The sequence below is a fragment of the Aythya marila genome (assembly GCF_965140915.1).
Source record: "Aythya marila genome assembly, chromosome: 4".
NCBI classification, from domain to species: Eukaryota; Metazoa; Chordata; class Aves; order Anseriformes; family Anatidae; genus Aythya; species Aythya marila.
This window is the reverse complement of record NC_139045.1, coordinates 64742213-64769519: the sequence shown is the minus strand read 5'-3', so window position 1 is coordinate 64769519 and position 27307 is coordinate 64742213. Positions and strand designations below refer to the sequence as shown.

At 38.0% G+C, this 27307-nt stretch overlaps 1 protein-coding gene across 1 annotated transcript in view; it reads left to right on the top strand.

Moving 5' to 3' along the window:
- Positions 1-27307, top strand: part of PPP2R2C (protein phosphatase 2 regulatory subunit Bgamma) — a gene marked incomplete at both ends in the record, with an annotated part of 129711 nt that overhangs the window by 40011 nt on the left and 62393 nt on the right.

Genomic DNA, 27307 nt, shown 5'->3' with positions numbered 1-27307 from the left:
TGGGAAACACCTTTACCTAGTTTGCAGAGCACTTTGAACTGCCTAGGTCAACTCACTTTTGAACTCAGAAGTCTAAATGTCTGAAGGGAAGGAAAGAGGTTCTACTTGTGGGAAAGAGAAGAAAAAAGAAAGAAAAACAACAAAAAAATAAAGATACTAGGACATTGTGAAAATGCAAGATTTGGTGAGCTGTACAACTGTTTGATGGCTTGGGTGTTTCCTGTGTTCTCTGTAACCAGGCCGGTGATTCTGGTTGAGTGTACTGTGCTTCTGTTGAAATGCTCCTTTTTCTGTTCAATACTATTGTAGTACTTTACTTGGGCCCTAGCTGTATCAGCATAAAAATGCTGTTACTAAAAGGAACGGCTACAACTGCCGTAGCACAGAGTTCCCCTCTCATTAATGAGTTGCTTCCAGATATTCCTCAGGTGGGATAACATGCAGATATGTACCTTTAAAAAAAAAGAAACAAACAAAAACCACGTTTGATACTTCAAATTGCTTTTAAATTTTCTGATAATACCATCTGTTAAATAATTATTTTATAGTAATAAATGTTATTAAAGAACAATAAAAGGATTTATGCTGAAGTAATGTCCTTTTGCTAGGTGGAATAGAGCAGCAGCATTCCCTTTTGCTTTCTGAACATTCATCTTGTCCTGTCCCAGAGTTTCTGAAACACTGCAGCTGGAGCCGTTGTCTGACCATTAGTCATTAGGGTACTTTTTCATTTCATGTCCTCTCTCAAGCACTCGTTCTCTAGCCTTACCATTACGCCCTTCAGTCACTGAATCTCTGCTGCAGTACTGCATCTTTGTCATTTCTTTCATGCCACTTTGTGCATGGAAAAATTCTTTCACAGATGAGGTCAAAGACAGTTCCATCCCTCCTTGAGTCTGACCTTTGCTGTTACAATAATTTATTGTCCTTGATCTACAGTTTCTAATTTGTATAGGCAAGAGTGTGTATGTATATAAGTACACAGAATGCGCAAATTTACTTCTGGCCCATTCTCCTGTCTTACCTCTCTTTGGGTTCCGACTTAAGACTATAAACTCTTCAGGGGAAATTTACTAATCTTGGGAAATCACAATAATAAACTGTCATTTATTTGTGTTTAATAGAATTACTTGTATGAGAAAAAATCTGATCTTGTATGTGAAAGGGCTGTATTTACAGCAGCATATCAATATCTTCAACATAGATGTGGTGCTATTTTAGACAGTGCTTGCACATGTGGTACTAACCACAGAGTGCTATTTCGCATGTTTCAGAAAACAGATGGTATTCTCTCTGTGTGAATTGCTGGATAAAAGCTCAATTAAAAAAAATTCCTTGCTTTTTCCTTTATGAACAAAACCAAGATATATCAAAACAAACTCAACAAACAATCCCATTCTGAAAGCATGAGGTATAGGCAAGAGCTAGGTCTATATGTTTTGATCAGCCCTTCAAGCATATTTACCTGACAGGTAAGGGAAATGTTGGAAATTCCTTTGTTTCTAAAATCACACCATTAAGTAGTCGTCTTATTATTAGCATCTTGGATACTTTGACACGTTCCTGAAGGTAGTCAGTAACTTGGACAAAGTAGGGTTAAGTATATTTTGAGGTGTTTCTTTAGAAGCTTCCAATCCTTTTTATTATTGTGATATGATTATTAATTAAAACCGAGATCAACCTCTATTATTGTTCCCTTTCCGTGACTTGATTTTCCAATACTTAATCCCATTTGTTTTGGCAAAGAGTCTGCATTGGCTAGATATATATGCTAAATCAATACCTTAGCACACATTTTTCCTTGCTCGCTATATTGTATTTTAATGAGAGTCTGAAGATTTGCTGCTGCCCTTTGCAGTCAAAAGGTATTAAGGAGAAACGATTAGGGAGGGGTTAAGTGACTTTTCTAGTTCTGTTGCATTGCTAATGTTACACCAGGTCTGCTTTTAGCCTGCTGTTTTCACTTGTAGCTCTTGTTCAAGTCAAAAATCCTTGCTTCATGTTAGCAAGGCTGCAAGTCAGTTGCTATGGTATTCAGCATTTAACTTAGCCAATCCGCTTGCTTTTGTGATGATTCAGCCCAGAATAGGGAATCGGTCACACAGACTAGAGCTGTAATCAAAAGAGCAGCTATTGTTGGCTTGAAAATCTACAGAGGTTGGAAGAACAGCAGAATTTTAGTTTTGAGAAAATATGTATCACAGTCAGTGTTTTTGGTGTGGTTTTTTGACATAACTAAATGCTAGTAATAGTGGTCGTAGCCAAAATTTTCAGGATGATGATAAAAACTGAATCAGTGGACTAGTTTCTGTATGCCGTCACCTCAAAGACTTCAGCAATTTACAGCTAATTTATTATTATTATTGTTGTTATTATTCTGTGGCCATTTTCAATTGTACTACAGCACGTAGTCCTTATGTTTTTCATTATGTTATTTAAAGGCAGTACGTTTCTTACAGATGATTACTTGTGAGTGGAAGATTACTAGACTCTGCTGCCTGTCTTCTCAATTTTAGTGTTGTGTCTTGGCTAATCAGAAAATTCTGGAAGGCTGCTATGTAATGCAGAATGACTTTGAAGGTCATAATGGTGCTGTGTCTCTGCAGTGATCCAAGGTCATAAGAATGACAAGTTGGTTAGAGAGAGGTAACATATCGTGTGAGATGAACTATCCAAAAAGGAAGGACAGACTACTGTGGACAAAGTCTTCTACAGATTTTTAAGAAGCTCTTCTGTGCTTGCAGGAAGGTTTGTTTTCATCCCCAATCTGTCTGCAATTGTATCAGTAGGACAAATAAGAAATATTGCTGCTTTTATACAACCCTTTTTCTCTTTGAAGTCATGGTTATATACAAATAAATCTTCTTCATTTCAATTTAGAAATAGCTAGAAATCACACTTGAGGAATACAATGTTATATGTCAAAGCCCATCAAAAACCCAGACAGTACACCTGATAACAACAGGTATGTGAAAACACATATTTGAGTTTGGAAATAAATGGACAAAGGAAAAAAGTAAAGATTTACTCTAGGAAGACCTTTTGTCTTTGGCACTATATCCTTTCCCAGTGGATATCAGATACTCCTATTTTAAGCCTTTTGTTTCTTTTCACTGATCCCTTCTTTTTCTATATGGAGGTAATAATGTTCCACTGTGGGCTAGAGTGCTGACAGTGAATACTGATATCTCTGCTCTCACCTGGTATGAAGAGAACCACCATATATCAATGACCAGCAGTCATTATGGATGGTCAATAGAGTTTAGAAGATAATTTTTCACTATAATAATGTGGGATATTTTATACTGATTCTTACCTTCATCTAGAAATACATTTGGAGGAGGGAGAACAAAGAGTTTCTTCCTGGACATGGTTTTTTGGTGGGTGGCATTCAAAATGTTTACAGGAATCTTAGGGAAAGTAATGCTAATTTTTAATTGTTGTAAACATTAAAAATACAGTGGAAAACATCCCAAAGGTTATTAGGAAAATGAAATGCGCAGAAGTACACTGCCAGTATTCTTTAAGTGACAAGTAATGTCTTTGGTCCAGGTTTTTGCCTGGTGACTGGGATGTAGTATGTTGGAGTTTATTAAGGGATGATGGTTTGAAATGTAGAAGTGGAAAACCTCAACAAATGACTCCCAATGAAATGACAGAAGAACTTACCAAAGTTCTCTTGTAGTTGTCTGCTGCAAATAAATGTTTAGATGAGGTCTCCCAGTGGTGGCATAGGTGATTTGGAGATAAATGAATTTATTTGTTACTCAAGCACTTCAGTCACTGAAGCCACAGTCATTTAAAGAAAGAAGAGCATATAAAATTCTTAAGCCAGAAAGTAGAAAAGAATATTCAAGGTCTTGAAAGTATTTTCTGCAATGGCCATTGACTTTTAATACTTTTGCAAGAAATTACGTGAGATGTTATTTTAGTATTTTTTTAAATAACATCTTTATTACACATATATTCCTATATGCTTTCACTTAGAAATTGCCCTTGACTACTAAATGCCCTTATCTACTTGTCACTCAGCTTGCAAGGCAAGTCATAAGGGATTTGATTTCATTTAGTAGAGCCCTGTCATTTTAAGGAGAGTGCAGTTTAAGAGATGGGAAGTGAATTTCACTTCAGTTACATAAAGAATACTCTGTGCACTGATCTGGTGTTCAAAGGCTTGCTACATGTCCCTTTATTTACCTTCCACATGTTGCATACACATACTGATAGTTCTTCACTGTTTATAATGAATCTTTGCAAGTAATCACATATACCACTCCCCTGCTGGTGTAACTTACAACTCTGCTGCTTTTGGAAATTATAATAGAGTTATGATGGTTTGTATACCCAGAGGACTTGCCCCATTTCTACCAAAAGAATACTCTGGGCTTGATTCACACTCACCATTTATTAAGAGTGGTGCTTTTAATAGTAAAAAGGAAAGTAGAAGAAAAACTCTGCTGTGAGTAGGATGAGTGCAAACACACACCTGAGTGACTTAAGTTGAATGGATTGCTGCTGTCTGGACTAGATTCACATAATGACAAATGCCTTCATAAAAAGGACTGCTTTGATACAGCATTTCATCTTTCTGAATTTCAAAGATCTACAAATCCAAATGTAAGCATGTGTAAATAAGCATTGAAATCATCCTGGCATGTATAATAGATTTTTTTTTTTCCTATTCAGTACTTGCATTTATTTGTCTTCCAATATATCTTCTACAAAAGAAAGGCTTTTGAAGAAAATTGAAAGATACAAATTAAAATGGAAAATATATATCCACAAGGATTCACCTAGTTATTCTCTATATGTTATACAGACCTGGGATGAAGGGTTGATAGCTTGGGCTGCTCTGGTTTGAATATCAATATTAATATAAAATGGGTTTCTTAACTTCATCTCCTTATGTTCTGATGACAGGAATGCAGTTTGTTTTTCTGAAATAGAGCATTTTATTTGTATGCTTATGTGATTTTTTTTTTCTTTACCACTTTTTCATTTTTCATTAGGAAGATCCTGCCTTCCAGTAAAACAGACAAGGGCACCTGTTCTCTAAATCCTGTAGTCTTGAGGCTCTGGGAATTGTTTAAAATTTTATTGAATGAAGCAGTTAATGCTTCTTAAAACCCTGCTTCAACAAGCATTCTGTAGAACTGTTCTTGATGGAGGGTAAATTGATTAATCTGAGTGGAATCCCTTCAAAAGCTGTACAAAGGGTTTCAGACTAAGGAATTTTCAAGGTACTTAATTATTTCAATGACTTAGATCAGGACTGAACTATTGGTACCTGCCTGGTAATTCAAGAAATTAGGAAACTCAAGAGAGGAAACTCTCTCGAGTGTCAGCTAATTAAACAGATGGAAGTGAGTATAGGAGCTAGATAGATCTGGGCTCAAGCTTGTGATATACAAGTCTGGGAAAGTCCATTGAGGAAGTATTTTTCTTTTATTGAAAGTGATTGAGAGAACAAGGTGCTTGCTTGCTTACAGTCTCAACAACAGTTGAGGTCAACAGTTTTGTTCCTGCTTGAAAAATGAACCTTAGCTGAGGAAAATTTTCACCATTTTTTTTTTTTTTGTCTTGAATTTCTTTGTTTTTTAGGGAAAGCTATAAGGAAGCTTGTGCGCAAGGCGACTGTGGTGGCATCTAGAATCCTCAGATTTCCTTGACTGAATTCATCTGGTTTTAGCCCTAAATATAGTAGACAAGCTGCACTGCTTGCACTGATAGATTATATCTTCCAAATGATAGACCAAGGTACAGTCATGTATACTCACCATTTTTGATCTCATTTTACTCTTGATTCTGTTGCTTTTTGGATAGTTGTGACAGTATGGTTTGTCCCCATTGTTATGGACTGTCTTTTCATCATCTGCCTCCTGCTAAAAGTGCTCTTAAAACAATTAATTGAAAGAGACTTCTGGCCTGGCTCTGGCATTTGATGTTGCCAGCTGCTTACAGGGTTGCAGCTTGGTGGGAAGCTTACCCACTGCTATGATTTACAGACTTGCCTTCAGTGGCAGGTAGGCAGTAGGACTGTTGGCAGCACAACTTTATTTCATTTTACTGTCTGTGGAAAAGAAAAAAAAGAAACCCTAAACCCAAACTCCACCTCCTTTTTGGACATATATTCTGCTTCTACTTCGTGTACTCAGCAATCTTAAAATGTAAACAGACTGTGTTCTAACAAAGCATAGATTTTGACTGTAACATAACAATTCTGTTATCAAAAGAAAAAAAAATCAATAAAGTACAATGCTAAATTATAGTTAATAATTAGGTTCGTTTATATCTACTTTGGCACCTCAGCTAGCTATGGGAATGAGTAAGCAATCTCAGTGCCAACTGGCTTGCTTTCTAAGGCTAGAGCTTCTCTTCGTGTTTGTTTTAGACGGGAATATCTTCTGTCTCCTACCTGTGCCTCTTCTAAACTCTAGGAGAGGTGACTTATTAATACAGAATATCACCAGTTTCACCATGGTTTTTTTGGAATGATGGTGTTGATTCACATGTTATAAACCTTACTTCCTTTGGTAGCCAATAAAATATTTTGCTCTGTTTGGATAGTGCAAAATTATGACTACTTTAGCTTTTTTAATTTTTTTTTAATTTTATTTTTTATTGCTTTATCTGAGCATGACATTGGTTGAATATTCAGTTGAATTGGTTGAATTAATCCAGTTGCACAGAGGCTATTAAAATTGTGATGTCATTGGATATTGAATTGGAAGACTTCAGAGCTGTCATTCCTTTTGGCCAAAGATGGGGGTATGATCCCTGATTGTCTTCTCAGTTCCTTCATGTTGCATGTTGAGCTGCATCTGTTCCCTGCCTCCACCTTCAGATATTGAGCTTTGTCTTTATTTCGGATGTACCTAGTTACAAAATCTTCCAGTGGCTTCTCCAGAGAGCACAAAGTACTTGGGAGAACTGCTGAATCTGGAACAGACGATCCTACGCTAGATTAGCTAGCACATTTGGCCTCTTGCGAACGTTCAGGTCTTCTGAGGGAGATCCTACAGCAACCATGATCAGCATGAATTAAATGATAAGCTGGTCCTGTGGAGCATGACCACAGTAAAGAAGCCTGTAGGTCATGCACAAAGAATTTGCAAGTTGTGTGTGGCTTTCAGGCTGCTACACAAAATCTGTTTTTTGTTGTGTGGCAAAAGATATAGGATTTAAAGAGTGAATGCCATGGTTGGGCTACATATTGTTACCCTTTTGAATACAATTATTTTCAAATATACATACTTGCTAAGAGGTTAGTGAAGAGTTCCCATCATTCTCCTGTTTAGTTAGTACAATATAATGAATAATTAAATATGTCTGCCTTTTCAATCAATAGCATCAGATCACACCTTTGGCGCACAAATAGGTAATTTTTCTCTGTTATTAGTGAAGCAGGAAGATAAGCACATTGCCATTTGCTGAGTAATGGTACTATCTCCGATGACATTTAGCTGGCCTGGAGTGGTCTGCGTCAGATACTTACCATCTTTCTCCACCCCCAGTGTTTCGTGATAAGTGTTTATATCTATTGTATATCTATCTGTTCAGCAGTTGGCAGATCAAAACACTTGGGTAAGGTAAATTCATTTTCTTTGTTCATGGAAATTCTGGCATTATTTAATGGTTGTTTTCGTTTAGAAAAAGTATTGCACTACTCTATTTGCAATGCTCAGGAAAATTCTGGCTGCCAATAAAACAATTTCTGAACAGGAGAGGCCCTGATAGAAGTTTCTCCTACCATAGGAGGAACCATGAGCACCATATTGGGAATATCTGGGAGCTGGCAAAGGAAACTATAGCTATCCATAGACTTTGGCACAAGGCACTGCTGTTTAATGCCTGCTGTGAGAAGAGAGGATGGGTCAGGTTCTTGTGGGGTGACAGATTTCTGTTAACATAGATATTACTGTAATGGTGGCCACTGTCTGAAGATACAACCTTTAAATCCTGCCAGTAAATGAAAGGGATTTAATGCTTATTAATTACATAATTTAGAAATACCTGAGACCTGTGGACATTAAAAATGTGGAATGAAAACATTCACTGAAGAGAAGTGCATAAATGTTAGGAAAAATTGGATTTATTTTATATTATTATTTTGTTAGCTGCTTTTGTAGTTAACAATCACAAGTGAACTTTGTTTTACCTCAGTAGTCATTCAGTGAAGGAATTAAATGTATGGAAAGGAATCTTGAAATTCCCATGGTAAATTAGTTTCTTTTATCATTGTCTTTGAGTGCTTGATCCAGCCTTGTTCCTTTATTTTAGAAGTCTTCATATATAACTAAACATTTGTAATAACATGCAAGATGTTCCAGCTAGATATTAGCTTAAGTTGGAGCATAACAATGTACAGATCACTTTAGCTGCAGCTAAGCAACACAAAAAAAACCTGATGATAAACATCATCAGAAGAAAATAGCAAAGGATACAGATTTGAAGTGTTCAGTGTAAAAAAATCTAAAAGCTGCTCTTGGAGAAAACTGGCTCTGCTAATGTAATAAACACTCACTGAGAGAGAAGAGAGCCCTTGCAGCTTAAGGAGGTAAATAACAAAGAAAAGTTTAGGGGCCGAGCATTGCAGAAAATAATAGAAAAGTTGTTTTACATTTTCAACTATTAAAGGGATTCTATGGAGATGAAACAGTTACTAACTAATACAGCTGAGCATTTAATATGGAAGGAAAGTGTGATCCATTAAAGAGCAGTCCATATAGCCAGAGGTCTCTGTAACACAAGGGCCTAATGGATTTGTTGCATTGATGAAGTGATGCAGAGTGGGAAACATGGAGAGAAATATGTCAGAAAACCAGGAACAGACAGAGCTTTCCATCCTGTTGAAATTCACAGCTCGAGCATGAATTTGGAACAGAGGAGTGTTTCAAAACGAGGCTCCAGTTCTTCACAACAATAGGCAAGAGGGCTGTTATTCTTGTTCTATCTGCGAACCGCATATAATATGGTATTGCGTGGTGGTTGCTTTTATAGCAGTTCGTTTTATCTCACTGCATTCCCATCTAAAAACACAGCAAACGTGGTAAGCAGCTCAAGTGATGCTTCTTCAGCAGCAGCATACTGATCCGAACTTCTTTGTGTGCTCAGCACTGCAACATCATCGAGCGGTTGCTGGCTGTGCTGCTATTTAGCAGTGCTCTAGCTGCTCCTGACAAGTTGATGTACTGGCACATCAGGATCCTGTATTGGTACATCATAGGGAGACAGGATGATCGGTAACTGTGTTCCCTCGTGGTGCCGTGGTTATAAATACACTTCATGAGGAGATCACTTCTTCTCCTTCTCTTCTTGCACTGTTCTGTATTACAGAGGTGGTGCTAACGCGACCAATACTGGGTAATTAAAGGCTTCATAAACCTGGTGTGTTATTACATGCCTCTAGATGCAGTTTACATACAGTGCTGTGTTTTTCAACATTAAAACATGCAAGGGTAATAACTAACAAACTTGCACACCTATGCATTTTTCTTTTATCTTTACAAAATGTTAAAAGTGAAATACCAGGAACTTCCTTGGAAAAATAAATAATTCTGACCTTCAAAGGAAACAGAGAAAAGCTTTCATCCAATATTATTAGTTATTTTAGCATTTTCTTCTGTTCTATTTTGGGTTTTTATTTCCTCACCTATTTGTGTAATGAAGCCATTAACTAGTTTACAGTAGGGCAGCAATTAATGAAGATTAGTTTAAATATTAGCTTTAAAAAAAAGTCATCTTCCACCAAGTTGATGGGCAGAAGTCACGATTAAAGAGTCAATGTAATAATTAGGTTGCATATCATGTCTTCAAAGTTTTAAATACTGTGCGAGCAAAAATTAACAAGTAGCAGTCACTTTGAATAGCTGGTGTTGTTAGCCTTATCATTATACCCTTATCTGAATATATTTAGAGGTCTAAACAGCTAAATTGATTTCTTTCTGCAGAAGTTGTGTGGAGCCTTTTGCATGTTAATGTGTAGCATGGTGTCTGGACATATTGTAGCTCAGGCAAAATCTGAAAAATTATGCAGCTGCAACTGTTTTATGTAGTAATTATTTTAAAACCCATTAATAACTACACTTAGCAACTTTTCATTACTTACCTGTTAGTCAGTGTAATTTAGACAGCTTCTTTAATGATTTTAGTAGTTTATATATTGCTGCTCAATTGCTGCAAACAATTTTTTTCTGATTAATATGATTCAAACTAAAGCACAGGGTCAGTAAAGATAATGAAAGGAGCAAATAGCAAAAGTGAAAACAGAACTAAAAACCCCAGGAGCCCTCCCCCAGTATAAAAACAAGCAAGCCTCAAAGTGACTCCTCTCCATTTCCCGAAGAAAACCAGCACATGCAAATAAAAAGTACTATATCCTTTTACAGCCTAGAAAAGGTCCAATTCTGGAACCAGCTGTTCAGCTGTCACCTGATTAGTACTTTCTAATGCTGCCTGATTATACTAGTAAAGGGGGGAAAAAACAAAACAAAAAACTCTGAAAGGCCTTAGGGTTATTGAAGGAGATCTGTATTCTTTCTGTTAAATTTAATTAGGGATTTAGAACAAGTTTATCCAGATTTTACCCATTAAACTTTATGACTGAGAAATTTGAAAACGAGTACTCCGTCTGTAAGGTTACTGCTTTTGGCACAGGTTGCTCACTGGAAAGGCAGCGATGTTTAAGTCATCAGGATGTGTATGTATGTGTTCGTCCCTGGTGTTTTCTACCATGTTAATGGAACCTTCAGTGTAAATAAACAACTGGGTAAGCTCTCTATATCTAGTTATGTTGTTATGTTTAATGTGTTTGAAATATTTTTTTTTTTTGCTGCTTCTGCTGTGTAAGTAAATTAGGATGTTGCCAGAGTATAAACTAGGGACCCTAGGGGCACTGAATTACAAACTAGTGGAGTTAATCACATTGTTTCTTACAGCAATTAATGACAATTTCAGCATAAAACCTGTTAACTCAAACTAGCCTTTTAACTGTAAAGTATGAGAAGTTGTGGGAAATTCTGAGTTTAATAGTGGGTCCTTGTTTGCGACGTCTTTATGTATCGTCTACAGTAGTTTTATTTGTTGTTGTTGCCCATGAGGGCCCTTATTTTTCTTGGAGAGTTGGGTACAGGCCTGTGACAAAGGTTGCTCCTGTAGGACACCAGGTGGGTCTCCTTGCAGCATCTCCTACAGGCTTATTTGCAACACAGCTTTGGCACTAGTATTTGCTTGAAACCACACTCAGGAAAGTCTCACTGAAGTCAAGCTGTTGTAACACCTGGTATCAGCATGTGGAAGAACAGAAAAAGAAAAAAAAATTGAGGGTGTGGAGAAATTAGAAAGCTATCATTACAGGGCTATCATTGCACTGAGTATTGTTTCTGTCTGCTGCTTTGTTCCTGCCCCAGTTTCAACACAAGGGAAGCTCACTGTGGTTATTGATGTCTCTTAAGTACTACAAATACTTTTCTTTCTTAACTTTTGTTTAATTCTTAATCATTTCTAATAAAATAAATATTCAGCTGTCTCATCCTCTGAATAATACTTAGCCGATCTGTTTCCCTACAACAGAAAACTAAACCAAACCCAAACCTCCACAGATGCAGATATAACAGTTGCATTGCTCACTGTTTTTTTAGCAGATTGTTCCATTTGTTTCCTGTTGATACAACCAATAATATATTGGATTTTAATCCATCTTTAGAAAACCATGTGATAAAAAAATGTGTTATCTAGGAAAATGAGTGTAAGTTTTAATAGGCTGGCAAACTGCTATGTCGTGAAATGCTTTTATCAAAACTTTAATAGGCATGGACCTCTTAAGGAATCAGATAGAAGGCAGGGAAAGAAAAGACTGCTGTAGAGACTTAGTTTGATTAAAATGTTTTGGTAAAGAATCCTTAATTATTTTAAAGAAAGCCACAGTGGAGTCTTTTCTCCTGTGCAGATAAGAAACTGGGAAGTTTTCATATTGCATTCAGATGTGTGATGTGAAATGAATTAGTTATTAGCTATATTTCCTTGGGGCATATGCACTATAAATAGCTTTTCCAAGTCTATTGCTTTATTCTGCTCTGCACTGTATTGTTAAATTGCAGACCAGAATAAAAATGTCTCCAATCCGTTGAACTCTGAAGCCATGAATATGATATAGATTTTTCTGTTTCACACTGAGGTCTATTTGTGTGGTACATAAGCAGCTTGGTTCAGTGCCCTCTGACTTTTCAGAGTCCCAGGAAAAACAAAACACCTATTGTTGGTTCACCTGTGACTGTTGTGCAACATGGGGAGGTGCTTTAGGTTTAATAATTTATTCACATCCATAATAACATTGGTAAGGGTGGAAAAGGCTTTTTAGTTGGAGCTGTGAAGCAGGGTGTGAGCCCCACTGGCTTTGTTTTGTCATAATAACAAATACATGTGAATGGGGGCCTTAAGTTACTTTTCAGCTTTGGACTTGGAAAAGAGGTCTGATTACAAACCCAGAAGACCAGGGTGTTTTCTGTGGCCCATGAACAATAGCATATTGTTTATGCTTTTGTTTCGTAACGAAGATGAGAGGACAGTGTCCTCACTGTTAATACTTACCCTGCTTTACAGTAATGAACTCAATGTGCTGTCTGGGCTAGTTCAGGGAGATTGCCTTTATTTGCGGTTGCTAGAATTTGAGGGTGTTAAAATTGTACTGAGCTTAATTCTCTGCCTGCTCAGTTCAATATTCTTACAAGTCCAGGACTATAGCCAATGTACTACTCTTCCACCATTCCAGACAAGACAGGAACTTCAGACTCTTGAGGAAGTGACCCCTGTAAGGAATGTAGAAGATACTCCTCATGGTAATGTTTACAAAAGCTACAGCTACTTTTTTAGTGATGAATACAGAAGTCTGAACAAGAATGCTCATCACCACATTTAGACCATTTCCTTGGTTTTTAGGCCTTCCAGAAGCATAGTCCTTATGTGCAGTGTATTGGCTACAGTGGGGCAGGATACTTGGGCCAAGCCTGCCACCCTGCTGTGACTCTTCTCTAGAGGAGGTGGAGAGAAGCAGTCAGCTGAGCAATGTCTTGGCAGCCAAATGCTGGTCCTACTGCCCCTCAAGAGTTGTGAGCAATGAGTGAGGAGTCTCAGTGAGAGGGTAGAAGCAGCCCTGCCTTCTGAGTTGGGCAACAGCAACCCTTGTGCAGCATGAGGTGTGGTGAGGTCCATTTGTGAGGCGGTTGTGCAGGGAGGATGGGAGAGCACACAGACACATCCCCAAAAGATGAGCTTCTGCCCTGGGCATTCCAGGACTGCACCATCCTGCCTAACACATCACTTTTCTGTTCTCTTCAGCGAGCTCAGACTGAGCTTCTTTAATACATTTAAAGGCTCTATCGTAGTCACCTAAATCTCAGAGAACAGGAATGCCTGTTCTCCAGTTCCACGTGACCTGTAGATATTTCTAAAGTAAATTGGTGCTTCTGTTTTGAAATGGAAGGCTTCCCTGAGCACTTGAGTACTTGAGCACTTGAGTACCCACCTGATCTGTGGTACTACCAGAGCGGACTCAAAGCATATTGCCTGCCAAACCCTCCCCCAAATGGTCCACACCATTGGCACTGTCATCCATTCTGCTCTGGTCTCCCTGGAGGAGATGCCACCTTCTGACACCATAATATTTCTTTCTGTATCCATTCCCTTGAGGTTCAAATTACCACCAGGCAGTCAGGGCCCAAGAGCTAGAAGTCAGGGAGAGAATAGCAAAGGTGAAGGCTGGCCCTTGAGCAGTTAGCATCAGGTCAAGGACATAATCACATGTGCTTAGCTACTCCTCTCTTTGTATTGTATTAATGAACAACATACTTGTTCGTTTGGTTGCATCAATAAAATCTCATAAAACAAATTGCTGCACTGCTTTACAGTGACTGCGAATTTTCTACTGCAGTGAGAAATAGTAAATACAGGTTTATAATGTTTTAAATATTTTCATGGTGTGTTTTAACTTGCTTGAGTGATCTTGCATGCTGCCTTGGAGGGATATATTATAAATAAAATTATTATTATCCTTTATGCCAAAATGACATTGATATTGGTCGAGATTCTCTTGCGAACTGAATAGCATAGCACCATTGAAGTAAAAAGACAGATTTGGTACCTTCTGTTTAAGTTGTCATGGTTGTCTGAATTCTCAGTTAATTCAAAATCTTGTTTTATGGCCTCTATTACACAGGTTTCTGCCCCCTCCTCGAAATCTCTCTTCCAGAGTGACAGAATGTAACCAGAAATGTGGCTGCACTTTATAGATATTTTTTTATATTTTACTATATGTGGTTTTGATTTTGTTCTTTTTAAAGCAAGAATCTATGCTTCTATAAGCGTGTAGGGAGGTCTTTCTATTTCTCTTTGCTTGTAATGTAAGCCTTTAGGATTGGACCAATTCAATTTGGCCAATTCAATTTTAAAATGCAAACAGAGTCCTCATCTTGTGTGGCTGGCAAACTTTCCCTTTTATCCCTCAGCCAACTTCTCTCCAGTCCACTGGTTCTCCTCCTCTGTGTCATGCTTGCTAACTTTTGCAGATTAATTTTTTATGAGAGATACCATTAAAATGACTTTGGAGATTCACATAAATTATCTCCACAGCTTTCCCTTACTCTTTGCTGTTGTGAAGATTTTGCTAATGTTTCTCCAGTGCCGCATGTATTCTCTAAGCCAGTGCTGAGTGTTTTTCTAATTTGTGCATTAAGTAATTCCAGCTTGATTTTTTTAATGAAGTAAAATGCTAAGATGTTAAGTATGTTACGTAAATTTTAGTCATGGCAGAAACGAGGCAAAGGAAGTGTGTGAGTTCTGCTTTATCATTTGCACAGCTGTTACACCTCTGTGAACCAAATTCAGCAGAGCTCAGCCTGCCAAGAGCAGCCCTTGCCTGCTCCTATGCCACTGAAACATCTTTCTGAGGTGCAGTTCTGATTCTTTTTTCCCTCAAAGTTTCTGCATTTTTACTTCTAGATATCAGCCCTCAAGTTCTGGAGAGTCAGAGCAGGAATTTATACTCATATAGGAAGAACCTATGCACATGTGGTTGTGTTTGGTGCATACTTCATTCTTAGAAGTTAGCAGGAAAGAACCATTTATTTGCAGCACCCCAGTATCTTGCCACAAATGGCTAAAGCTGAGACTTAAGATAATCCAGGCTCTAGCATTGATTGAAGCAGCAAGCCTAGAAAGCTGTGGTATTGGCAAACATGAAGATTCAGGCCAGCGGCCTGTGGGGTGTAAGCAGCCTGTTCCATCCCGGGCATGTGAAAGGAGTCTCTGCCCTGGTCTCTGAGGTGATGGTCTTTATGTTTAAGCAAGGCTGATGAGCGTCCTTTACTTTTTTAAGAGTTGGTGAAAATGCAATAATTTTATGTATTTATCTATTTGTCTTGAACAAAACTATGCCTACATCCTCAGATGTGACTTAGCTATTTTGTACTGCAGCCCATCATCTTTTAATATCTAGGTAGTGTCTCCCAGATTATGTTAATGTTTGATGCTCTGCTAGTAAAATCTGGGAAAGTTTTATTGCTGTGAGTGTACAGATTCTGCTTAGTTGCAATTTCATTTTAAGGGACTAAGTCTTGCATCTGGGAGAGCTGACTTAAGGCCAGATTTGTCACATGAATTTTTATCACTTAAGAACCTTATAATTTGATTTTGAGCTGTCAGACTGAACATAAACTGAGCCTCTGTTACCCTGCTCATGTAGCTCCAAAGCATTGCATTTTATTTGAGGGTTTTCCAACATTTATGATTGGTAGGTAGTGCATGTATAGGTATGAAGGTTAATTAAATCAAGTGGTGAAGTTTGTAGAACAGGGAATGCTTCATTAAGCCCTGTGTGAATTAACATGTACAATCTGTTCACAATACCCCAAGTGCCATTCACTGAGACAGTGTAATTACAGCTTACACACAGTTTCATTAGTTTGTGTTTCTTCTGCTGTGGTTGACATGTATGTTGTCTTCACTGAAACCCTGGAATAGAGGAGGGACTGCTCACTGGTGGGCATCTGAGCATACTGACATTCAGCAAATCATTTTTCCTTTGGGTTCTAAAATGTCTTATCCCAGATGTAATTAAGCTTGTAATTCATCAACTGACACCATTTCCCCCCCTCAAATTCCAGACCTAGCTGAAGACTTGTGAAATGGCTTGTACACTTCCTTCCTTTAAATAGATGTGCACACAATAATAATCTTTTCCCAGTGCTATTACTTCATTATTATTTTTTCCTTTTTTTTTTTTGTTGTTGTTGTTGTTTAATTTTTTATTTTTTTTTTTCCAGGGTAGGATGCTTTGATAACCTAAAGTTGCAGTCTTTAAGACACATGTCTCTTTGATGAGAATGATGTTTAGGCAACTATAAAACTTAGGTGGCTGCAGAGATATAAAGGCTTCAGTAAAAAATTAACCATGTAGATTCCCAAGGGTTTCTTTTAATAACAACTTCTGATACCAGAACTGTGAGTGCACTTAAACAGTCTGAAGTGTTGTCACCAATCCAGGCAAATTTGCATCTCTCTTGATATGTATTTAGTTGATTCCTGGAGAAGGACAATTAAAGATCCAGTTGTGATCACTGAAAATCAGAGACTAGATGCGTGCATAAAAATTTGGAAAGTCATGTGCATACTTGATATTGCCCTTGAGATAAGTCCCATGGGCCTATTCAGGTGAGAGAAATTAAAGACGAGAAAGCACTCGAGGTCTCAGGTCTATAGACAGAAAAGCAATATTAATGAGAGTAATAAAAAGACTAGTGAAGAGGAATGACTGATGAGCTTTATTGCAGATCTTATCTGTAAATTATTTCTTTATATTAAAAAAAATATCAGCATAAATCCTCTGTGAAGTTGCTAGACTGATTCAAGACCTGAATACAGCAGGGATGTAATGGAGGTAGCAATAAAACCAGCCTCCTGTTGTCCTGCTGTTGTTCTACAAATACCTTTAAATAGAGAGTTACAGGAAAGCAGATGAGGGAATGAGGGAACGCCGATGTCATCCCTTTGTACAATGTAAGTCCAGCAATGGGAATTGGTGCTGCTACTGAGAGAACACAGGGCAGCCAGACTGGGAGGAGAAAAAACTCCAGGATGACAGCTCAGGGGTTAGTCATGGTGTTTTGTACAGTTGTGTGTTAGTGTCTGGGAGACTACTAGCTATATGGTGACACATAGGAGCTTGTAAAATATATATATGTTTATATATATATATATATATATTTCAAAAATATTTCAAAAATTTGGGCTTTTGAAGTAATGGGCTACATCAAATTGTAGCTGTCTTCAACGTGGATCAGTATAGCACTAAGAGCAGTTAGTTGTGCCTTTTCAATATAAACGGCCTCCTGTTATTTATTCATATCAGTGCCACAAGAGTGTGTGAGCCTTATAGGTGATTAAAATGAACATGCCACCAGAACCTTATAACTTAGACAGAGCACAGCAAGGGGTGACAAAAAACAGGCAGATAAGTACAGGAAGCATGAGGGTAACAGTGGCAAAAGCTCATGAAAATGCTTTCATATACTCGTAAAAGCTTCCACTTATGCCTCACATATGTTTCCTCACGGCATGTTGCCTATGTGTCTTGCTGGTTATTTGATTTTTGGTTTTGCTAACATATTCTACTCATAGACTTTGGTCCTGATTTGTTTCCCTTGAAGTCCCTGGAAGGAACTCCTAGCGATTTAAACAAGTGTTGGATCGATCTCAGTAAGCAAATACTGGTGGGATGTGATAGGGAAGATGCCTGGCACTTTAAACCTCTTTTAAAAGGAAATGTTTTGTTAGAATGGAAAGGAAATGTTTATTGTTACGTTGTTCATGGAGTAGGTCTAATATTATATACAAACACAATACATGCTTCATCTTAACTTCCCAAGTCAAAAAGTTTGCTGTCCTGCCACTGTTAGTGTCCCATCTACCTGTAAGAGTATTTCATTTGTGCAGAAAAATGTGTCCTGAGATAATTGTTGTGGGTATGTTTATTTTTTAAATATATATTTACAACTATCTATCCATATTTTACATCTATCTATCTAGATATATAGATCTTTCTGTTAGTAGAACTCTGGCCATAATTAGTGCTATCAGTGGGTAAGTGCATAAATATATGCATCTCACTTGAATTCTATTGAACTCCTTGTCTCAGTGATGTACTGATTCCTCTCATGTTAAGTACCTCCTGTGTAGAACATTGTTATTATTAGCTTTAAATATGATGTTTTTTTTTTTTTTTTTTCCAATTAATGAGGTTCTCCGTACTTGTATCATAAGATAATTGCAAATGATTTCATTTGCACAAATTGTTGTTTTATCATCTTTAATGTTATGCCTCCAGTGCTATGGCTCTTGCTGGTGTCCCGTCTGTTCACTTTTATCCTTCTGTTTTTGCCATATCCTTTTCAGCAGTATTATAATTTTTTTCAGGGTTTATGTATACTGTTTCAGTATTCCAAAGGGATCCCATCAGCTTGACAGGAATTCAAATTTTTAAGAAGTCAGAAATCCTTTAGACTAATGTGCTGCACATTGACAGGATGTATTCTCAAATGCATAGGGCAAACAGGATAAATGTACGTTACATGCTGTAAAATGTGGAGAGCAAACAGGCACCTTTGACATTTCTTGAGTAGCAAATGGTAGATTCTGCCTTGTAAATCCCTATTTGTGTTTTAAACTTCATATGAACGAGAACCACAGAAGTGGAAGAAAATGATTTCCCTTTCTATGAAGATACCATTAGTTTCTGTTGAATGGATTTGAGGGGGAGATTTCTTAACTATTCAGACATGTAAATATGCAGACAGACAAGTTATGAGAGCTGCAGGCATATCTGACTCTCTTTAAAATATCTTTACAACCTTATTTGTTTCTGTCTTTCATGCCCATGTAGATACTCTTCAAAAAATATATCACAGCTGATTTTGTTGATGGTACATGTCTGAGAAGCACCAAAGAATACAAAAGCACTCGGTGCATCGAATGGAAACAGATGTGTAATAAAGTGTAATGAAATTTATTTACCTGTTTATGTGAGTGCTGCACATGTTTGATGGGTAGAACTATTTAATAAACAGCCTGCCCATGTGTTGCCAAATAGTGAATTAAATTCTGGTAAGTCTGCTTAAGTAGGGCTATATTCATGAGTATGACACTTAGTCTATTTACACCTTTCCAACTGGGTTAAAATGTCAAAAAGATGAATTTTTGTAATATAAGTACCTCAATTCCTTTTGACATTATTTTCTGTAGCTCATTTTATATGCATATCTTTCTTTTATATTATCGTCATGATGGTATTAATTTGGATGTGCAAATTAGCTCTTCATGATGTTGTCATGTCAGCATCTGGATTCAAGATGTGCTGTTTCATAAGCACCGCATCCTATTGCGTTTCATCAGAGTCCCCCTTTCCTAATCTAATTATTCATAAGGAACCTTGGGGATTGTGCTAATGGGCATCTGAAGCTATAAAGAGTAATGAAAGTGGTTGTGTTACTGCTATGCAATTAAATGTATATAGAATACCATTCATATAATTAAATTTAGGATTTTTACCACTCTTTTTCTCCTTTATAGTACATTAATTATTTCTCTTAAGTTAAAAAAGAATACTAATGAAGTTTAAGAGCTTTTTACTAGAGTTGTGGCATTTATAGTCAAGTTGATGCTGGCTTTTATTTTTAAAGGCATTCTGCAAATAAGCAGCCAGTAGTGGGAATTCATTTTTATGGGTTTTTCATGTTTTATGTGGAAGGCTGGAGGACACTTCTAGCTGAGGCAACAGAGGGGGGTTACTGTGTATTTTCTGCTTGGTATTATGTCCACTGGTTTGATCGGGTGCAATACACATTATGCTGCTGCTGACGGTAATGGGTATCGGCAGTCATTGCAATCTGTAAGTTCAGCATGACCTTTGGTCGGGGTTTAGTTTTCTGTCTTTGTTCGTTTGGAGGAAGTGTTGTGATGAATGAAGATAAAGTATTTAGATCAAGCAGTCAATATGTTTTATGCTGATAATTCCATATTAATAAGTGCTGATAGTTAACGTCTTTAAGGTCTGCTGACAATCTGCCTGAAATCAATGGCAGTTTTGCCTCATTTAGTTCAATGGGACCAACAATGAGTCTTTAACCAGCAGAAAATTATAAACGCCAATCTCTGCTCATGTGCCATTCAGCATGAACAAAAGTTTTTATGGTGCTGTCAGGCTGAAAAAAATCCTTTTCTTTCTTGGTAACAAAGCTGTATTTAGCTGAGGTAATCCCTAGGTAGCCTGTTAGAGGTGTTCCAGCTTTGTTATTTCCAACAATAGGGAATGTGGCCACTTGCTGATTCTACTTATTTAAGCAGTTACAACTGCTCAGAATAGCATCTGAGACTGCTGTGCTGCAGAAATTCAGCTGCAGACATCCTGCATTACCCTAGTTATCTTGAATTTTTGTGTGAAATTCAGACTTCTATTTTAATGCTGTGGAGTACATCATATTAAATTCACTGTGCAGTGACAGCTGTGATGTTCCACAGCAATGAAGGGACCAGGGACTGTGAAAGCATCCTCCACCTTTGATTAGACACAGCTGGCTGAGATCTCATCCTATGGTCTGGATGGCCTTCCATTTCTTAACCATAGAAATCATGCTATCATTCTAAAATTGGTCATCTGCATAGTAGCCTACTACAAAATAGTGGTAGCTTCATAAAATACCTCTTCCTTAGTTTTCTCCCCAGGTTCCCAACAGGAGAAATGAGCAGTAAAGTTTAAATGGGAATTTAATAGGTCCAGGTCCTGTCTGACCAAATGGACTGACAGCTTCTCTCTGATCACTAGAAAAGCAAAATGGGAGAAGAAAGGGAGGGAAAGTGCACAGAAAGTGTGGTCTCTTGGTTGGATTTTCAGATTGCTCGGAGCTTTAAAGGTCAAAACCAACATGTTAGGTTGTCCTCCTTAATTACCAGAAGACAACCTCTAGACCACAAGAAAAGTATGTCTTTTGCATTACTCAGCAAGCAAGTTTCTGCAGTCTATGTTAGTTTGCTATGTTTTATGTTATATTTTATGTTTGTTATATTCTATGTTATATTCTAAAAGTACAGCAGCATATTCCTAGTTCATTAACCTGTCCTTACAAAGGCAAGTAAGTTTTGCCTCCAAGAGGAAAAATTGTATCTGTCTCAATGTCTATGAAAATACTCATGGTGCTTGGTCATATCGGCTATCTGCAAAGTCTGGTTAACACTGTCAGATATTTTCCCAAGATTAAGGATTCTGATGAAATGCCTGGCATGTTCTCTAGCAGTTTTCCATGCTTGACCATTGCTGTTCCCATTTACTCTTAAAACTCAGCATTGTTCTCTCATACCTACAAAGCATATCCTCTGAGATAAAACACCTATAGTCTGAAAATCAGTAGATAAGAAAAGAAAACCTTCAGTCCATTCAAACAACCCTTTTTATTTCATCTGAAACTGGTTGTTTTTTTTTTGTTTGTTTGTTTTGTATTTATATTTTCTTTGGTAATTTATGCTTTTCCACATTGTACTGGTTTCTCTTGATTATAGAGTAAAATATTTTATTTTCTGCACTAATATGTTAAATACCAACCAATTGAAATGCCATTCTTATTGGCTATTGCATGATTTTTTCTTTCCCTATTACTTTTGCATATTTGTGTTTTGCTATGTAAATATGAAAATATTTGTTTAGAACAATTTAGAAACAATAAACGATCTGATTTTGCATTCCTGCCTAGTGTGTGCATTATCTTTCCTCATCCAAGTAATACCGATTAATGGAAAGTATTTCTGGATATTAACCTAAAAGCTTCAATAAAGAAAAACTCTGCTTGAACCTTGCTTGTGGTAGTCACTGCTTCATTAGGCATCACTTCTAATATTATTTTGTTCTCACACTTCATATACAAATTATTATTTTAATGATCGTTAGGTTTAATTTTGTGCAAATCAAATGTGAGGGGGTTTTGCTGCCTTTTTTGTTGTTGTTGATGTTGAATCAGTTCCTGTCTCTCTTTTTTTAAGCCAATTTTCATACAGAAGTTCAAATCCCATAGATCAAGAATATGCTCATTTACCAAGATTATAATTGATTTTTTGGCCCTGTTTTTAATACTTTGCACTGTAAATGACATCCCAGTGGAGAATAATCATCATACAGATGTTTGAAAGCTCCTTCCTGCCGAGTATGATAATTGAAGTCTATAAAGTGTCATCAGACTGCACGTTGTTTCTAATTAGCGCAAGACAGTTTCTCTTAGCTTTCTGTAGTTTTGCTGGCCTCTTTCATTTATTACTTGACCAGCTGGCTAGTAAATCATGGTGCTCAAAGATATTTAAGACAAATACGGCATTTTTCAGTGTGGTTCATAGTTTGTAATATCTTGTTTTCCTTTATCAATAATAATAGCAACACTTTTAATAAGGTTTTATAAGATCATGCAGTTTGATGCTCAATTTCTGAAGTTTGCAGGGTGCTTTTAGCTCCAACTGGCCAGGTTCTACTCTGACACCTTCATCTCTCTTCATCAAGAGAAACTTCGGTGCAACAATATATTTTTTTCCTCGGAATACGGCCTTTATGATAATGATTCTCATTTGCCCATGTTCCAAAAACAGGGACTTTCTGAGTGACTCCTTGATGGCTGGATGTTTGTGGCAGGCAGTTTCCCAGTGGAAACAGGGTGTATTTGGAAGAATCAACAGCGAGATGAAAGTGAACAGATAAAAGAATTTCTTATATTGAAAGGAGCTCTGAAATGTGTGTAAATCATTGGGGTAAGAAGCTTCACTGTCTATTTCTGCTTCCCTGTGTGAGAGCGCTTGGAGATATGTCATCCTAAGGTCCTTATTGATGGCTGGATTCTCCCTCCGAAATTGTTCCTCTCTCCGGTAGATTTATTTATCCCAAAGTAACATCCTTCCTTGTATTTCCTCACGTCTTGCTGCAAGCTCTTTTTGCCTCAAATAATCTGGGAGCACAGATCTGCACTTGAGAAGAGGGGCACTGGTAAAGAATTTGCAGACCATGGCTATTTTCTTCAGGCATCCATTCTAAGCACGAACAACATAAATAGCCCCCTCTCTGATATGAACCTGAGGAATATTCTTCATATATATATAAAGATTAAATTTGTATTCCTCCCTCACATATGGTGAATGCCTTGTCTGAATATTCATCCAAAACTTGTCATTATACATTGGTCGTATGATTTCTTGTTGACTTTAATTGAAGGACACATATGTTGAGCTGACGTATTCTAAGGCACCAGTTCAAGATTTACTAGACTGTTTTTATTATCTCCAAATAACAGAATCCTAAGGAAATTATTTAGTTTCTACTCACTTTTGTTCTCTGTGAAATGCAGTAATAGCAATATAACTCCTTTCTTTCATGTTTTAAGCTCTTGTACTTGGAAAAAAAAAATCACAACAGCCGTGATCTGGAGAAGACCTGTACTGGAAATATGTACAGAACTTCTCCTCGCTGGTTTTAGTGCAAAGACCATTTGGTACTTACACACTCATTAGTATGGTACTGCTTCATGCTGGACCCTTCAGGTAGTGCAAAACCTCTTTCTCATTTGAATTAGCTGCCAATTGTGCAAGTGCACAGACGGCTACTAAAATAGGAACAGTGTGTATTTCATCTGAAGTGATGTTCTTATCAAAGTGCAGTGACGTGTTGCTTTCCAAAGTAAAAAATATGTATATATATTTATTTGCTGATAATGATTGCATCATTTATGGATAAAAACATGAAATAAAAGTATTGTTGTAGTGAGCCAGCTTCTTTCAAGATTAAGAAATGGTGTCTGGGTCTGCATCTGTCCTTTTCACTGCAGTGCAAGGCCTGATGATGGCAATGGCAACCCCCTTTCAGCCTGGGGGACGTGGTGGCTCTCTCAACCCAGCCTCCCTTTGGCAAATTTTCCAGTGTGTGCTCTCTGGTTCCAACTCAGGCAAAAACTTTTTACTTACCACGGTCCTTTGAACAACTAATCAGCGTGTTTCTCCTCTGCTTTGCCTCAGAGAAACCTGTCGACACCTTTTCTCTTCATTCTGCATTTAATAGATATGTCAACGTTGCTTAATGGAGGATGGTGAAAAGGTGTGTTTTGTACTTGGCTCTGAGCGCGGTGGTGCGCCCTGACAGCAGCACTGTCGCAGGCACTGCATAGAGCCACCATTGTTCCATCGGCTCTGATGCCAGTTCAGTCACTGCTAGCTCAGATATTTCTCTGCAGTGCTCTTTTGCAATGCATAAATACCCCCTCATGCAAAGAAACGTTCAAAAGCATCTCGACTACATATCCATCATTTATAATTATAGTGGGATTAAAATAGAGTCGAGCCTTCACTTGGCCTCGTGCCGCAGCACTGCTGTATTGCAGCGAAGGCTTGGAGAGCACAGTAATAATTACTGTGGACCATGTTTTAACAACCAGTGATGATTGCAGGGCGCATCTTCAAGGATATGGGGGTGGGGGGCAGCCCTGCACATCTGTCAGAGCCTTAGATGTCTAAATGTTATCTGTGTGGGCTGCAAATTAGCAGTTCTCCAACGATGTGGCTCCAGGTTAGGTGGCCTTGGGGAAGGCGCCTGCAGTTCTGTGAGCCATCGCTGTGTGCTTTGAAGCCCCCAGAGCTGGGGAAGCTTCTAAGAAAACTGCTCTAGCTCTGTCAGCATATACGAGACAGAAATCTGACCTGCTGATGTTTGTTGTTCCAGCCTACTTTGTTCTTAAATGTTGAACTTCAGTGTTGTGCTAGCAGATGCTGCATTTTGCATTTAACTTTTTTTTGGTGCAGAAGGAATGATTACGCTTAGTCTTCAAACAGGATAAGGTTGAAACTTGGAAGTCTGTGTTCCCCAGCTACAAATACAGTGGTCTGAGTTCCTCCTTGCAGTATTGGGTTATTGGACAGGAAACAGCTTTCTAGGCTGTTTTATGAAATTACTAGATTACCAGAATGCTGCTGCATTCCTCAGAGTCAGAAAAAAATCTGAAATCGCCTGGCCAGCAAACAATACAGTTGCTGTTTTAAACATGGTCAGCATTTGTAATATATGCTGATCTAGTCCTGTTATGTAATTGGTATCCTTTGGGAACATCACAAAATGGGGATGTTTGTTTCCTGAGGCTGTTAACAGTGTTTGAAGTTTCTTTATAAGATACAGGCTGAGGAAAGGTACATTGATTTTTAATGTCTTCTGTTCTTTGTGATTTTTTTAATGAGTAATTATAGAAATATGATGCACTTAAACTTGACTGCAAATTTATTGTTGGTTTTTGCACACTGCAGCTCTCTAGAAATCAGTCTTTTGGGGCTGGGGTGTCTCTAAGTCCTGATATACCGGGGTGATTTAGAATTTGCTCATTTTGAGCTGAGTAACCCCATCCTTCATTGCATTTATTCAGTTGGATATAGGTATCCAAACACAGCCTAGGGGCTTTAGTCTTTCATGAACTGAGTGTTATTGAGATGAGCTTTTAGACTTACGTAAAGTTGTGTAACCCGCTACTGAATTGTTAACATTAGTCCTTTCCATGTTCATGTCAAACCTTAAAGCAGTATGGTTGGTAGTGAAACAGATCAGTTGTCCTGTTCATTTTTACACAAGCCTAGGAGCGGCCTCGGTGTTCTATCAGCAGCAGTAACCCACACTAACATAAAAAAATGGGATTTTTCTGTTCTTGGGATCACTATATAAACTTGTTGAAGAGATCTTGATGTAACCCACAGGACCTAAATACATGATCTTCAAGCTTGGCATTAGTTTACACACTTAAGCCAACCACAGTACCTGGATAATTCTGAGAGGTCACAAATGCTGATTTCAAAGGATGCTTAGAAAGGATCTAATGCATTATGATGTGCATGATCTTCATCAAAGAAGCATTAGGCACTCCCAGAAGTCCCACAGTTATATGATCTTGTGACAGACCCAGAGGCAAATTCAGAGTTGTCAGCTGAATTGCCTTTGGAGCCTGCCAAGCAAACAGATGCTAATGTTAGATGAGTATCTACACAGCTTGGCATCAAGCTCCCCTGACAGCCAACAAGCCCTGTTGTGACCTTAGCTTGCTGGTCCACTGCTGGGAATCACAGAGGAGATGCCCAGCGATGTTTAAGATAGAGCTGTATGTTGCCCACAGTGTTTGGATATAGTTTATTGGATCCTGTAATTGGTGTGTCTGATCAGTAAATTTAAACACTGCCATCTATCCTCCTGCATTAAGATTGAGAAAACTGGACTAGTTCTGCAGTCTCCAGAGCCCCTTCTGCTCTGGGGCCCTCAGCCTTAGCCACTTGTAGCAGAAAACCCTAATATAATTTGACACAACGGAGTGTAAGTGTTGTCCATCTATGTGCAGCACCAATTGCTAGGAGTAACATTCACTAATTGCGAGTAAAGTGAGTGTTTCTGAGTACTGCACACAACTGGCACGAAGTGGCCTGTGCCTATTCTGGTAAACTTCCAGTCTCCAAAATGTCGGGGCTGCATGCGTGCTACCTGCTGGGAAACGTCCGTGGCTTGTGGTAATGCCTGGAGCATGCTGAAGTGTCGTTTGGGAGAGAGCAGATTATCACAAGCCAAAAGCCTGTCAAGGCCCACTCTTAACGATTTAACAGTATTAATTATAACACAAAGCCCAAGAACGTACTGGAGCTCTCCTTCATTTACTTGTGCAGATCCCGTTGTGTACCCTGCTTTCCTTGTCATCACTCTGCATTTAAGGACTCTGGCTCTAGGCCAGCTCCTAGCTCCAGCCCTTCATGATTTTTAAGATTATATACCCTCAGCTTCACTCAAAAGCCTGCTCAGTAGGACTTTTTCTTCCATGGTGTGTGTTACTGTGATGCTTTGTTAGTTCTCCATCAGCATATTCATTTAACAACATGCATAATCATTAGAACTGAATTCAGGAGCATTTAAGTATCTCGACAAGTGATTAAGTGCTTTGCTAAACAGAAATGTTTTGCTGAGGCATAGCCTGGATTATCTGTGCCTTAGTATGTGTATAATCAAAACTGCTTCTCTGATCTTCGATAAAAACTCTCAAGGATCCGTTTCATTTTTTTTTCCTTTGTGTAAAATGGGAATGCTAACATTTCCTTACTGACTTCCCCGTGTTGCTGGGAGTTTTAATGCCAGTAAAGCACTTTGAACACGAGAACCACTGTGACAGAATTACTGAGAGCTTTGCTTCTGGAATTTAATTGCTCCCTTAAAAAAAAAAAAAAGAAA